The following is a 12,226-nucleotide window of genomic DNA, read 5'->3' on the forward strand; positions in this document are numbered from 1 at the left end:
ATAGCTTTTGAGGAAATTACATAGAACCACAAAGTCCTGTCCTCAAAGGCCATGACCCAAGCCCATGAAAAATAGACCTAACATTTTTTTAATTGATGAGAGAGAGAGAGATCAACTTATTGTTCCACTTATTTATGTATTCATTGGTAAATTCTTGTGTGTGCCCTGACCGAGGATCAAACCCACAAGCTTGGCGTATCAGGATGACACTCTAACCAACCCGACCAGGGAACATTTTTTATTCCACACATTTACTTAAGTATGTCAAATTTGTTCAAATGATTACTACTTGTTCTAGAACTACCAAACACAAGGAAGCAAAGAAAAAAAAGTAGAATCAAAGAACTATGGGGAAGGAAGAAGATATTTTCCTCTACCCAACTTAAGTTCTTCAGTTGAGGTTCTCTAAATTAGACTGGCCAAAGACACACCAGCAATAGAAAAATAAACAAGTTGACTACCATGTGCATTATGCATGTACAGTAGGGAGCAATGAATAACCCAAAGGGATGGTTAGAACTTGGGCTTATGTATCATCTTAAACCAAAGGACAGGGGTTTGGAGCTGGTGGGTGGGAGAGGCAAGTTATAAGAAGTTTATCAGGAAAAGTATAATTTGTTATGCAGGTTTAAGTCAGGAACTTCTTCATTGACAGGAGTTATTCAGAATCCTTCTCTTGCTGACAAAGGAGAGGGAGAGATCTCTGCAAATGGAAATTTCCTTTACAAGATGAAAATTTCTCCCTTGTTTTTAGCACTTTTCCTCTGTCTGCTGATCTCACTGGCTTTTAGCTTAAAATAATCTATATGCCAAAGGGGCGTATTTTGAGTTGCATATGTCCATGCCCTTCAGAACCAAAACACACCATAACTTATCTATGTAAGAAAACAATGGCCCAGATAAACTTAGCAACTTACTTTTACATAGCCACATAGTTGAATCAGGACTCTGGTCTTTAAGATCTAATTGTTGTGCCCTTTCTACTATATTAATTACATTAATTATATATGAGGCTTCTAATTGAATACTACTTTCTAAACAAAATATAAAGCTTCAATTACAGAAAGGGAATAATAAAAGTGTTTCAAGAGCCTTCAAGGATCTCTAATTGCAAGAAAGGTTTTCTTACTCATATCTCACGATTGATAGTAAGCACATACTGATTACTATTTTAGGATTGTGTCTAGTTAACATCTATATATATATATATATATATATATATATATATATATATATATATATATATATTCAGTCATGAAAAACATATGGAGTAAGGCACTTTTAGATGGCTACTCGTATTTGGTTTATAAAACTGCATAAGACAATATTTCTGACCCCAGGGAACTTGCATTCCAGAAGGAAAGTCAAAAAAAGAACGCTTTGCATAGAATCCAGAAATGGTTACAAAGGGCTTTCTAAGAGATTCTAAAATGAACAGATAATTATCTTGCATTTATAAAAGGCCTAAGCTATTCCCACTGAAAAGGAGTAATTGAATCTGTAATTACTTTCATTTCATAGGGGATGGAGACATGGATTCTAAAGATCTAATTGTAATGGTTGTTTCCTTAATTACTCTAATTACTTTGTAGAGAACATACCTTACATCCATCGAGGAAAGCTCAATAGTCAATGGTGACTGAGGACACCATTAGGAGTATTTTAAAAGGTCTACTCTACTGGTATTAGACAGTTCTGATGTTTATTTTAGCTTCTGATTATCCAGCTGTGCTGAGATAGCCCCTATGTGTACTATGAGCAAAGACATTGTCTTCTGATCATGACTTCCATGAATGAACATGGAGGAACTGGCAAACCTGTTCCATGGTGATAGTAGGGCTGCTCTTTAAAGAACATCTAGTCACCTCCCTGTTGTCATTTCAGTGATGACAGGAACATTCCTCCCTCTCCCCAATCCAGCCGCCACCATTCATAGAGGTCTGGGTTGCAAGAGTAGCCTTTTTTCTCATTAAGGCATTGCTTCTTTTAACAATGAATGGGGGGAAGATGGTTTGTCATGTTATTCTCCAAAAGTGAGGTGTTGTTTTGTAAATATATTTTATTGATTTTTTACAGAGAGGAAGGAAGAAGGATAGAGAGTTAGAAACATTGATGAGAGAGAAACATCCATTAGTTGCCTCCTGCACACCCCCTACTGGGTATATGCCCGCAACCAAGGTACATGCCCTTGACTGGAATCAAACCTGGGACCCTTGAGTCCTCAGGCCGATGCTCTATCCACTGAGCCAAACCGGTTAGGGCCAAAAGTGCGTTTTAACAGGGGCCAGGACAAAGGAAGAATGGGAGCATTAACTTCCTGTTATGGGAAAAGCAATTGGGGTGCATCCCTAGGCAGAGAAGATGTGGAAGATGGAGTTGAGGAGCAAAAAAAAGCAAAAGACAAAGAATAAAAATTCTCACTTCAAAAAAAATGTTTTCACTAGAGGTGGCCTTGACTTGAATTTATAGAACTTTTTGTGGACATTAGGTATGAACTAGTGAACAATTAGGTAGCATTTGGTATTATACCCTGAAGATGCATCTCATTCCTGGGTAGAGTCTGTCTCACTTTGTGTAATAGATCTGAATTATTATTTGGGAATCAACACTTGTCGGGTTCAACTGTGTATCTCTATTTCCTTGTACCTCCAAAGTTACGAGGATCAAAGGAGATCATCCATGAGAAAGCACTGTGAATATTTTGAAACTTTACACAACTCTAAGTTATTTATGTGCTTTTTTATTTGAGAGATGAAAGAAACAAGAACAATACAAAGATCCTTTAATTAAAATTACTATTAATGAATATAACATTTTTAGTGTAAGTTATTAATAGAATAATAACTTTCCAAGAAAATTCTTATAGGTGTTTACCTTTTGGTCTACTTTTTCTACTTACTATAGAAAAAGTACAGTGTGTCTGGGGATAGCTATTAGAAGAGAGAAAGGATTGAGAGAAAAGGTACAAAAACTTGAAGATAATGTGGACATATTGTTTGAACAAAAAAAAAACAACACACAAAATATTCCAAAAAATTAAGAAATGGTCCTTGAGATGAAGATTTTATGCTAACAAGTATTGGCATTTTCAGGATATTACAGTTGGAAATGGTGATAGTTGAACAGAATTTTATTGTTAGGCATGTTCTGCAAAACCAAGGATGTTTGGTTTTTGATGAAATGAGGTAGTTTGTATTTTGAAGAGAGTTTGGGAAGGTGATAGGTATAGCTGGTTGGGGTAAAGGATGTCGATTCTGAACAAAGAATAAGGATGAGACTGGAACATGAGAGAAGTTGGAAAATGTGCAATTTTATTTTATTTATTTATTTATTTATTTATTTATTTATTTTTATTGATTTCAGAGAGGAAGGGAGAGGGAGATAGAAACAACGATGAGAGAGAATCATTGATCAGCTGCCTCCTGCATGCCACCTACTGGGAATTGAGCCCAAAACCTGGGGATGTGCTCTGACTAGGAATTGAAATGTGACCTCCTGGTTCATAGGGTGACGCTCAACCACAGAGCCACACCCGCTGGGCTGCTCTGTGCCATTTTAAAATCTGGACTCATGTTAAATAATTTTTATAGAGCTCAAGAGTGAGGAGAGAAGACTAAAAGGACGTATCCTGGGAAGGGTATTCTTAGATCCTATACAGAAAGCAAAAGTAATGGGATCTGTATATATAAAAGCCAAGGGGCCTGAATGACCGGAAGAACTGGTCACTATGATGCGCACTCTGGCTAGCCAACTGGCCTGATCGGGGGCATGGCCAGCCAGCCAACCTCCCACAGCCCCTCCCCTTGGCCTGCTCCTGCCCTAATTGGCTCCACCCCCCAATCGGGGGCAGGGCTGGCAGCCAACGTCCCACGGTGGCTCCCCCATCCCCCATCAGGGCAGGCTGGCAGGACCTCAACCATGCACGAATTCGTGCACTGGGCCTCTAGTATGTAAATATTGATCGAAACTTGAACAGCTGGGTAAAGCCCCTGCAAAAAGGAGTCAATAAAAGATCTTTAGTCCGCAGGTCCATAGTCATAAAATGGAAGAAGACTCTGAAACCAGAAAATATGCCATTTTATGATTTCATATACCAGGGCTTACAGTGAGATGTGTGGTTAGAAAATGTCTTTTCCTGTTGCCAATTGTTATTTACAATTATCTCCAGTTCTTATTAAGAATTACTTTGCTGAAGTGTAATTTACATACCATAACATCCACCCATTTTAAGTATACAATTCAAGAACTTTTAGCAAATTCACTCGGTTGTAATAAATCACCACAACCCCTATAAGATTTCTGTTTATCATTAATCTTTGTTTCCATCCCTAGCCTCAGGCAACCACTTTCTCTCTATTTTCTGTCTCTAGATTTGCCTTCTCTGGATATTTTATTTAAGTATAAATATAGAATATATGGTCTTCTGTACTCTTTTCACTTAGCATAATGGTTTTGAGGTTTATTCATTTTGTATTTTGCACCCATGTTTTATTTATTTTATTGCTGAATAATGTCTTTTGTATGATATACTACACTTTGTTTATCCATTCATTAGTTGAAGGACACTTGGGTTGTTTCTACTTTGAGGCTATTGTAAATAAATGTGTTATGAACATCTACCTAAAAGTCTTTGTATGGAAGAATGCTTTCATTTCTCTTGAGTAGATAGATATCCACGAATAGAATTCGTGGGTCATAGGATAAATCTGGGTTTCAGTTTTAAGAAACTGCCAAACTGTTTTTCAAAAGTGACTATACAACCCCACTAGCAATGCATATGATTCCAGTTTCCCCAAATCTTGTCAACTCATGTACTTCTCTGTCTTTTTTATACAGTAATTTCTGTTATTTTATGTCTTTTTTATTATAGCTTCTGTGGTGGGAGTCAAGTGCCATCTCAGTGTAGTTTTGTTGCATTTCTCTGATGACTAATAATATTAAGCATATTTTCATGTGTCTGTTTCCCATTTCTACATCTCTTTCTTATGCCTCTATAGCTAAAACTTTGACTTTCTGGATTCTTCCAGAAATTTCTAGTTTTGGTGATGCTGTGATGGAAATGCATGAAAGCTCACTGACTATAATTGATTGTTTTCTTAAATAACCAAGTACTTCTAGAACCTTACAAAGGAGAAGTCTTCTCTGCTGGAATTATAGAGTAGATTCAGAGAGTGCCCCCTTTCATAACATCTGGTAGAAAAGCAGGCTCACAATTGCAGAAGCCAATTGGGATTTTATTTTTAGATTTTTTTCCACTGAGCTAAGGGCAAGACCCAACTGCCTAGAGGCTGTTTGTTTCTCAGTATGATAGAAGGAGGAGGAGGAGGAGGGTTGGGGGAGGGGAGGGAGGAGGGGGAGGAGGAGGAGGGTTGGGGAGGGGAGGGAGGAGGGGGAGGAGGAGGAGGCAACAGCAAGGGAGCAAGGAAAGAACGGCCCTTGTAAAACAGAATTCCTCAGGAAAATGGTACTGAAGCAAAGTAATAGTAATGCCAGGTTAGAGAGACAAAACCCATAGAATCAAGTTTTACTATAATAACAATTCTGATAGAGAGATTATGCAAGGTTCAGAATTCAGGAACTCTTTGAAATGGACAATAGAATATTTCTAATGTACAGGCCCACTAACATGTAATTAGGTTATGCTAACATGACAAATACAGGCTGTCCCAAAATAATGTATACACACTTTGAATGATTATTAAGTTAGTGTTATTAACATACAGTTCATTTCCAATATTTAAAAGAATCTATAGAAATGAATACTTTTTTTTGTCAATTCCTGTTTTCAAACTGATGACCATTCTGGTCCAGGCACTGCTGATAATTGCAAAGCAAAGGAATCGCCAACATCAAGAATCATTTCATTCGTTATTTGTGCACCCTCAATTCATTAACTGTTGCTGGTTTTGAACAATAAACTTTATCTTTTATGTATCCCATAAAAAAGTCTTGTGGATAAATTTTCTTTGTTCACAGCTTAGTCTGGCTTCACCCAGTATTTCAAATCAGTAAATCTGAAAAGGAGTGAAAATCTAGTTATCAACTATTAAAGAATCTATATGTTTTTGGGACACCCTGTGTTCCCCCCAAAATGTATATACACTTTGAGTAATTATAAAGATAGTGTTTGTACTTCAACTGTTTTCAAACCTCCAGTAGCGTTTTAGAATGAATTTCCTTTGTTCAAAGCTTAGTCTGGGTGAAAATAAAGAAACATCAATTGAGCTATCAGTTGTTAAAGTGTGTATACATGTTTTTGAGACTTCCTGTAGTTACTGATTATCTCCCTAAATTAGATTGACCTCAATTTATAAAGATCATAACTTTCAAGGAAGGCTTGTATTGCTAGCTAAATAATTTTTGCACAGGTGCTAAGATTGAGGTCTTACAGGTGTGGTGAAGGGTCCCTCTCTAGATCTCAGTTTATTTACATCATTTTTTAGAAGTGGGTGGTGGGTTCTGCTGTAGCATCACATCAGAAACTTTGTTCTAGTTCAACCACTTTATTGCCATCCATGAATTTGTTTCCACAACCTATTTGTTTCCAGCACAGTCCACTGCTGTGTGAGTTTCACACACTATTGTTTATGACTTTAAAATCTCTGGAGACCTATTTAGATCTCTCATCAAAAATGACTGCGGTGGTAACTTCATTTTTTTTCTCAGCTGATAATTATTTTCTGTTTTCTTGGTTTGGTTGGAAATACCTAAGTGTTATAATTCCTAGCTGACCTGCAAACTTCTATAAACTTTAATATATTATTAAAATCAGTGGTTAATTTGGAGATGAGGTTGTTCTAGGCCTTTTTTACAGAAAGCAAAAGTTAATGAAGTAAGGGATTTGTGTGAGTAAAAAACCTTATAGATATCTTTAAATTTACTACCTACAAATAAATAACCTGGACATTTCAGGAAGATAAGTGTATCTAAAAAGATATATTTTACCTCATCATAAATTGAAATTAAAAGACAAATGCTTTTACCTGACATTGTGGTTTTTCAGTATTTTTGTTTTGCCCCCCCCTTTTGTGTGTGTGTATGTTTGTGTGTGTGTGTGTGTATGTGTGTAAAATCCTCATTTGGGATCCAGATAATCTAGATCTGAATCCACACTCTACACTTATGAACAGATGACCTTGGTAAAGATAACTTTTCTGAGTCTCATCCTTCTCATCAATAAAATGAAGATAGGGATGCCTATAAGGAAGAATTGATTTCAGATTAGGTGTTATATACAAGAAGTAGTCCAATATGTGTAGGTTCTCAATGATTGATGGCCTATTATTATTATTTTACATGAGTTAAGTACTATTCTTTATTTTTTTATCTTTACCCTATCCTTAAATTTTTTTCAAGCACACAAAAATAAGTATAAAGATAATATATCAGTTCACATTTTTTAAAATAACAAAGTTGAAATCAATATTTTCTCTAAAATATTAATAAAAATTATGCGTGCATTTTATTCTAATTTTTAGTAACTGCAGAGTGATTGAGTACACATTATTTTACATAACTTGGATTACCGATTTGAATATCTACCTCTCTGTTTTGTTCATTTTGATACTTAATTTTATTGGCTATCAGAGTTAACATTCAAAAGTGTTAACTAAAGGTAATTATCACACTAAATAAAAGTACATTATTGAGTCCACCTAATGAATCATGTTAATTTTTCAGTTTCATTGACCAGAAATGCAAAGGTTTTGATAAATTGTGCCTTGTAAATTTCTATCATCTCTGATGTTAATCAGTTCAGTTTGCAAAATAATTGAATAGTGACCAATTTTTCTATTAAAAAACAAGTCCAGCCCTGGCCAGTTTTCCTCAATAGTTAGAGCATCGGCCTGTGGACTGACAGGCCTCAAGTTCAGTTCCCAGTCAAGGGCATGTACCTTGGTTGCAGGTTCCCCAGCCCTGGTAGGGGAGCATGCAGGAGGCAAACATTCCATGTGTCTATCTCATGTGGATATTTCTCTCTCTCCCCCTCCTCCCTCTTTTCCACTTCTCTAGAAATCATTAGAAAAAATATCCTCTGGTGAAGATTTAAAAAATAAAAAACAATCCAAAGTCCACTGGAACTCTACATTTATAAGATGATTATAAAGATTTTAAAATTACATATATAAGTTATGGAAGTGTGTAGATATGCAAATTTTATAAAACTGTGTACATATCAATTTTGGCAATACAGTTTCATAATGATTGGAATATATAATTCCAACATTTATTTTCAAATGTTCTTTAATTAGCACAAGTTTTGATATAAAGTAATTACTTGCTCACTCATAAATGAACCGAGATCTGAATTCTCATACACTGCTGGTGGAAATATCAGTTGATACAAGCTCTTGGGAAAATTGTTTGAAAGTATCTACTAAGGCTAAACATATGTGTAAATGAAAGTATATACTAGAGCTAATTATATGACCTAGTATTTCTGCTTTGGGATTAATGCCCAACATAAATGCGCCCTTACAAGTAACACATTAATAAGAATGTTTAGAACAGCCATGTTCACAATAGCCAAACACTGGAACCAACCCAAAAGACACCAGGAGAATGTTCATTCTCATTATACTGTAGTATTACACTTTTATAAAAATAAAATACTATAATTTTTGCCCTGGGACAATGTAACTCGGTTAAGTATCATCCCATGCACTGAGAGGTTGCTGGTTCAATTCCCCGTCAGTGCACATGCCTGGGTTGTGGACTTAATCCCAGGTAGGGGCCGTGCAGGAGGCAGCCAATTGATGTTTCTCACTCTCCCTATTCCTTTCTTCCCTCATCTCTCTCTCTCTCTTCTCTCTCTCTCTCTCTCTCTCTCTCTCTCTCTCTCTATATATATATATATATATATATATATATATATCTTTCTCTCTCTCTCTCAAATCATGTAAAACATATTTGTTTTAAAAAGCACAATTTTAATGTAAAATATTTTTTGAATAAATAGCATAGAAGATTCTCACAGATGTAAGGTTGAGTAAAAGGAGTCAGACACAAAAGAATATATACTGATTCTATGTGTATTACAGAATATCATGAAGAGTCTCCCATTCAAAGATCTTTTATAAAATTAGCCATACCATTGCCATGGCCAGGTAACTCAGTTAATTGGAGCGTCATCCCATACACCAAAAGGTTGCTTGTAAGTTAAACTCCTGGTCAGGCACATACCTAGGTTGTGGGTTTGATCACTATTCGGGATGCATACCAGAGGAAGCCAATCAGTGTTTCCGTCTTTCTCCCTCTCTCCTTTCTAAAATCTGTCTCTAAAATCAATAAACATATCCTCAGATAAGAATAAAAAAATTCGCCATACCATCTTTTTTTTTTAATTGCAGTTTGTGTTCATTGTTATCTGTACTAGTGGCCCAGTACACGAATTTGTGCACATTGAAAGGAAATTAATTAGAAGAAATTTTTTAATATCGCTATTCGCCCTTTCTCTGTAATAGAAGTGTCAACCAAATTCACGATCGACAATGACAGATTGAAACACATGTGTGCGATTGGCACTAGCGAGAGCTTTATATATATCGCACATGCACGAGTCAACTTAGCATTTTGTAGATATAGAATAAACTTGCTTAATTAGACCTGCTTTCTGATTTAGCTAAACTTTTTCCAGCCCTGTGAAGCAACTCAACTCCTCTTCCAGGTAATTGTCAGCAACACAGCAGTAAATATCAACACAAAGCTGATTATTGTAGATCACGCAGGGAGAACAAAGGGTAAAATATTTAACTGCAGCCATGTTTGACTATATTCTGTGTAGTGAAAAAACCTGAAGTCATTTTCAAGGTCCACCATTTCTTCTTTTCATTCGGGTCAAGTTTCTAAATCTCCATTTTCCAGCTAATGAAAAGAAAATAGGATTCTACCAAGTCTCCTATCTAGCTGCTCCAGGACTTCTGTGAGGATCAAATGAGATGGGGCACGGGAAAACACTTCACAGACATTTGGTTATAGTGTAAAATGTTTCCACCTGGCTATAAAGCAAGTCATGTTCCTGGGCTGAAGAAACTACAAGACTAGTCACTAGGGATAGGAAGCAAGGCCTTGCTACCTGGCCTTGTAGAGCTCAAGAGTGAGGAGCTGGGCTGGGCTGTGGGCCATAGTTTGCGCCATGGGGTCTCGGCAGCATCAGCAGCGATTTGGTAGGGTGTTGCTCCTGGGTGGTGGTAGGGCCTGTGTCCCACTTGGGGGAAGCTGAGTGTTGCTTTGTGGGCGCCAGGTCCGTGGTACCATTTCTCTGTAAATAGCCAGTGCACATCACAGCAGCTCCTGCATTGAGCGTCTGCCCCCTAGTGGTTATTGCGCATCATAGTGACTGGTTGGACACTTAGCATATTAGCCTTTTATATACATAGAAGATTAGTATAGCCATACCATCATCTAGTTCCTAGGATAGCTAAATAATGAGAATATTCTGAAGGCAGGCTGTAGAGCACCCAGTTTTCTTTCAGAATAGACATGGGTTGTACCAAAAGTGACATGTGGCTGCCTGTCACAGAGTACAAAACCAATAGAAAAGTTACTTATTAATAAGCTTAAGTTATTTCTCAGTGTTGGATTAAATAAATGTGGTTTAAATGGTTTCTTTCCCCACCTCAGAGATATTCTGGTGTCTCTAATATGACAGTTTCCTACCACGATAGTTAGTGGAATATTTGTGGAATATTTGCTCAATAAATCCCCAAAGGAATGAGATGGAGAGTGGTTATTTAGAGCAGGAGTTGACAACCGTTTTAGATAAAGGACCAGATAATAAACATTTTAGGCTTTGAGAGCCAGATAATCTGTGTCACAAGTACTCAACAGGAGGCATGTTGACAATGTATGTTGTGGCTATATTTCATTAAAACATTTTTATGGGCGCTGACTTTCAATTTCATGCAATTTTCACATGACAAAATATTCTGCTTTTGATTTTTTTTCAGCCTTTTAAAATGTAAAAATCATGCTTAGCTCATGGGCCATAAGAGTAGGGGCAACAAGATAAATGATTCTCAGGACTTTGTGAAACCGTGGTTTAGAGTCATGTAAATCTTAGTGATAACGAACTTGTAGAGAATCTCAGCCTGAAGTTCCATAGGAGTAAGTACACAACATCATTTCTAGTCGGTTGTCAGATTACAGTATGTTGTTAAAGGGTATGTTCATTTGTTTTATTCCTTCAAGAAGCATTAAGTATCATATTTAAAGCCAAAAGCTTTGTTCCTTCTCTGACATGATTTTAATTGATGGATTAAATAGAAGTTGAGTTTGCAAAAGATTCCACTGAGATATTTGAGGTCTGGTCATTTTAGCTACAGTGTCAGTAAGAATCTCAGTGCTTTCTGGGTGGTCTTACTTATGATTTGATATACAATTTTTAACGAGTTTTTTTGTTTGTGTGTGTGTGTGTGTGTGTGTGTGTGTGTGTGTGTTAGAGAGAGATAGGAAGGGAGAGAAACATCAATGTGAGAGATTAACATTGATAGGTTGCCTCCCAGGGATCAAACCCACAACCTAGGTATGTGCCCTGACCAGGAATTGAACCTACCACCTCTTGATGTATGAGACAATGTGCCAACCAACTGAGCCGCAGTTAGGGCTGATAAACAATTTTTTAAAATAACCTTTATTTTGGAAATTTGAAAGCAATGAAATACTTAAGGCACTGTAAAATACTTTTGTTTGAGTCCCGCTGGCTAAATTCTGTGACTCTTTCCTGGGTTTCTATGTCTACTGATACATGAGGGAGCGTGTGTTCTCTGACATTCTAGAAGGTCAGAGGGATAAATAACAGCTTCTAACAGCATAGCATTTAAAGGGCAGGCTTCCAAGTTGGCTCACCGCAATTCTCTGCATTATTTACCAAGAAATGTAAATAGTGAATATCTAACCTAATTATTAAGCTATCTTTCATTTTTCTGTGATCAGCTGTATGTACAATTTCAAAATCGTTATTTACATGCAGATTGAACAGTGCAATAAAGCATGCGAAAAGGTAAATTTTTGGAATGACTTTATACTAATTTGTACCTACCATCCATCCAGCCTTAAATGAGGGGATCCCTCAATCTCAGCAGCGCCATGGAGGATGTAGGGGCAGGGATTTCCTAGTAAGGTGAATGAAATCTGTGCTGTACATTAATTTACCTGGGGTCCATTCCCAAGAATGTCTCCTGGATGTCTGTGCTCCATCCCAGAATCAGTACTTTGCAACTAGCCT

At 36.8% G+C, this 12,226-nt stretch overlaps 1 protein-coding gene across 1 annotated transcript in view; it reads left to right on the top strand.

Annotated features, from left to right (window-relative positions):
- The window catches only part of CNTNAP2 (contactin associated protein 2), a 1,802,564-nt gene that overhangs the window by 1,483,098 nt on the left and 307,240 nt on the right, over positions 1-12,226 (top strand). The window lies entirely within an intron of this gene.

Source organism: Myotis yumanensis, unplaced genomic scaffold, assembly GCF_028538775.1.
Source record: "Myotis yumanensis isolate MYYU_CA2020_CCGP unplaced genomic scaffold, mMyoYum1.0.hap1 SCAF_9, whole genome shotgun sequence".
Classification (NCBI taxonomy): Eukaryota; Metazoa; Chordata; class Mammalia; order Chiroptera; family Vespertilionidae; genus Myotis; species Myotis yumanensis.